The sequence below is a fragment of the Chaetura pelagica genome, unplaced genomic scaffold, assembly GCF_000747805.2.
Source record: "Chaetura pelagica isolate M959 unplaced genomic scaffold, ChaPel_1.0 scaffold198, whole genome shotgun sequence".
NCBI classification, from domain to species: domain Eukaryota; kingdom Metazoa; phylum Chordata; class Aves; order Apodiformes; family Apodidae; genus Chaetura; species Chaetura pelagica.
This window is the reverse complement of record NW_009954317.1, coordinates 761,465-765,471: the sequence shown is the minus strand read 5'-3', so window position 1 is coordinate 765,471 and position 4,007 is coordinate 761,465. Positions and strand designations below refer to the sequence as shown.

The 4,007-nt window shown below is 44.7% G+C and overlaps 1 protein-coding gene across 3 annotated transcripts in view; it reads left to right on the top strand.

The window, feature by feature from the left end:
• The window catches only part of PPFIBP1 (PTPRF interacting protein, binding protein 1 (liprin beta 1)), a 54,916-nt gene that overhangs the window by 5,000 nt on the left and 45,909 nt on the right, over positions 1-4,007 (top strand). The gene's annotated exons all lie outside the window — the stretch shown is intronic.

Here is a 4,007-nt window from a genome sequence, read left to right as displayed (position 1 = left end):
CTTGAGGGGAGAACTTTTTTTTTTCTTTTTTTTTTTTTTTTGTGCTTTGCTTTGAACTACTCGTTTTAGAATGCCTGAAAGTTAATGAAGCATGTGGGAGCTTTCCTGCTGCCTCCAGTGGGATTTGGATCTCACCCCCACTGTCAAAGCATGGCAGCCGGCGCTGAGATCAGGAGGAGGAGATGGGAGTGACATTCAAGTCAGATCTCTAAAACGTGCAGAGTTCCTGCTGGCATCAGCGTTTCGCTCCTCTGTAACGTACAGCAGTGCACATCGCTGTAACTAGTCTGTGCCCTGCACGGAGCAGGAACCCAGGGACTTAACAGGTTTCGTGCAAGTATGGCCTTCGTTAAAAAAAAATAATGAAATCTTCATATGCCAAATAAAGGGCCTTGAAAAATGGACTTCTCTCCATGGTGTGCATAGACATCAGTAGTCCATGCGTAGCGATGCTGATCCACCACATGTTGTCCTAGCGTAAGGGGACCCAGTGGTGTGGCCAGAGGCTGTAATGTCTGTTGAGATTAATGAGGTAAAGGCCAATTATTGCCCCTTGTGGTGGCAAATGTGTGATTTAGGGATGCCAGGCTGTTAGGATCTGGAACAAGGTCCTCCAGACCGGCATGACGTGGATCACTGCATGGCAGTGAGGCAGCAATGGCTTTCATTGTGGCTGTGGGCTGAGGAAGGGCTCTGTTGTGTCATTCAGATTAGTGGGAAAAGATGTGAGGGCTTTGTGTGTACAAAAGACTGCAGAAAATAGCTATTCCATCTATGCTTCTCCTCAGTCTGCCTCCAACTATTCACTTGTACTGCCTGACTTCCTCAGACCCTCTAGTAGGAAAGATTGAACATTATAATTTCTACTGTGGTACAAGTGTTGGATTTGCAGGTGTCACTGGTCCCCGCCTGAGCTGGGAGGTGTGAGGTGCAGTGCCTGGATGATGTGCAGGAAGGCTTTCTGCAGCTATGCCTGTCCTTACCAAGGAAAGAGAGATAACTCCTCGGTTTGAAATCCATCTAATCCTCCACACATGAAGTTGCTTTCACCAGGCTGTTCAAAACTGCTGGAATTGGTGTGTCACATCTCATCCAGTGCTGTAAGCAAGTCTTTCGTGTCTCAGAGGAAAACAAAAATAGTGTTTGCTACTGCCAAACAGTGTGTCACAAGAGAAGAATCCTCTCCTGGCTCCTGCAGGGAAACCGCTGTTGCCCTGGGAAAAGGGTCTGACAGCAGTCTCCCAAAGTTACTCACTTCTGTAAAACAGGGCAGAGCATTGACTTTTGCCATATAAGAATTGTCTGCCCTGTATCCCATTACTGCTGCTTAGTGACTGCTTCTCTTGGTGTGTTGGAGAAGTCTATACAAGTACTCAGAAAGGGCCAAAGGGTTAAAATTCCTTATGCTGATTTTTTTAGCTGGTGGATGCCAGATGGCCATGTGACACCAGAGCACACGTACAGTGTCTGCACATCTGGCTGAGCTCTTCCAAGAGCAGCCATAGGATGGTTCCCAGGGTGAGTTCAAAGAAGTTGAAAGTGCAAGATCTGTGCTGCACACAATTTCTAGTTGTCTGTCCACAACTCAAATCCAATCTCTGTGTCACTGAAACCCTGCTCAAGTCTCCTTGTGCAAACTGAGGGCAGGTGTATGTCCTGGCTAAAGTTACAAATGAGGCAAATTGTTCCAAGTCTGGGAAGGAGGTGAGGCCTTTTCTAAGCTCACACATGTTGGGACTGTGTGCTTTCACTGTGGACCAGACCTGAAATCCATCGCCAGATCATAACTATTCCAAAATTCTGGACTTCTTCACATTTTTCCTGATCAACTGAAATGTTTAATGTATTCTGATATATGCTTTAATAAAACATGCAATGTACTCTGTGAAAACAGAGCATCTGGCTTGAATATAGATGGCCTGCAAGTCATCTGTAACATCATCATCATTAACAAGACCATTTTAAATGAAACTCTGTCTTTTGCAAGATCAAGGCAGCCCTGTTGGGTCCAGCTGGAAGTTGATAGATTCATCTGTTGAAAAATAATTCTCAGGAAGCTTGCTCCCAGTCATGAATGTTGCTGAAGTTTTTCTGAATTTGAAACAAATGAGACAGTCTTCTTTTTGGTTATTCTTTTGACGGTGTTGTTTTGCTTGTTTTAAATCCTTCTTATGCAACAAGGTTCCCAGAAAGAAGAAGAAGGAGGGTGAAGGGTAGAAGTAGGTGAGCAGTCCCTTCCCACACTCTAGAGCCTTCTTCCCCAAGCTTCTGATCTGAACTTGTGTATACAGGTCCTGTTGTGTGTCTTCTCTTTAAAGGACCCTAGGACTAAAAAGCCAGGATAATACTACTTTAAAATCCATGACAAGTGCAACTGCAGTTTTAGCTTTGAAAGTGACTTTCTGAATTTGAATATACATATATGTTTGGTTTTTTTTCACTTCAGAAGTGAATTTGTGGGGTTGACTATAACGACATTAAAGCAAAACAAAAATTGTGGCCTCCAAAGGTTTCTTGAATAACATTTCAAGCTCATCTGAAAATGATGAAAAGTTAATTTGAGCTGTGGTACTTACCCATAGTGGCTTGTACAGTCCAGAGTGTTGCTGTTGTGAGTAGCAGATCTGTCATCTCACAGACCAGCCTCAGATTTTTACACTTGTTGAACAAGCTGGTTCTTTCAGAAAGTGGCTGGGAGTAATGAAAGTTCATATGAGGAGATACAACATTGCAGAAAGAAATTTGCCTGGCCGGATAAACATACCTTTTAATCTTACTGGTAAATGTTGGCCTGTTTGGACAACAGGGTGATTCCCAAGTAGAGGAAGCAGTTTGGTTAGCCAGAAGTCATCTCATATTTCTTATTCATGAAAAAAATCTTGTCTTCAAACCAGAGTTTGTTGTTTGATTGTCTTAGTGTGGGTGTACAGTGCATTCATTTGGCTCGGCTTCTGCTTACATTGAGTTCAGCTATCAAAAGGTCCTATGGTAATGTGTGGCACATGGGTACTTACCACCAAACACCCATTTGAGATCCCTCCTCAAGTTGCAATATGAAAGGAGCCTTGTGATACCGTTTCAGCCTGTCATCATAAACTGCCTCCCAGCAATACTTCTTGTCCATGAGAAAACTACCTCTCAGAGTTCTTGAAACACAGGACCTTGCTTCTTGCTGAAGGTGATCATCCAGAATGGTGTGTTTTTAACAGTGGAAGGTAATACAGACTCATTTATAGTACATCTTGGCGTGGCATCTTCATGGAATCATGGATGAGTTCACTGGCAGTAAGAACAACCCTTGTGGTCCTGCATAGGGCAGCTCTCATGGCAGAGCCATCAAAAATCACCATGCAGATCCAAGATGCATCAGTCTGGCTTAAAAAATTCAACTAAAAGCTCCCCTTCTGCTCTTCTGTTCAGGGTTATTTAGAGTTCATATTGTTGAGATTTTTATCTACCAACGGTAGTTGTAAATGTTTCTTTTTAGTAATAAAAGCTGTGGGTTTTTAGATAATCACAGGACTCCCAGAGCTAGGCTCTGTGGTCAGAAATACTAAGGATTTGTTATGCTTGCTGCTGGTAGTGGGTAAATTGAAACTTCAACATGAGGTTGGCTGTTACTGCTGAATTTTGCATCGTTCCTAAGTGTGACACAAGCTTGAGACAGGCCACTCCTGAGACCTGGGACAGTTGAGTCAACTTTTTCCTTCTTCTTTTTTTTTGTTTCTTGGCGTCTACACGTGTGAACTACATGCGTTCTTCCAGCTTTGATGATGTCGCCCATCGCGACAATTCCCTCCTGTTTCCCTGGCGGTCAGAGGAAGGGATCAGGCTCACTCTTTTCTCCCGTGTGCCTGGGCTGGGTGATTTCCCGGGGAGGGTGCAGAGAAGGGGGGTTGTTCAGCGAGGAGGAGCAGGGAGGGGGGGGGAGTGGAGATGGGCAGCTGCCACCAGCTCCCAGTCCGGCCCGCACAGCCTCCCCGCCCCTCTCGCCCGCTCCCGCTCCG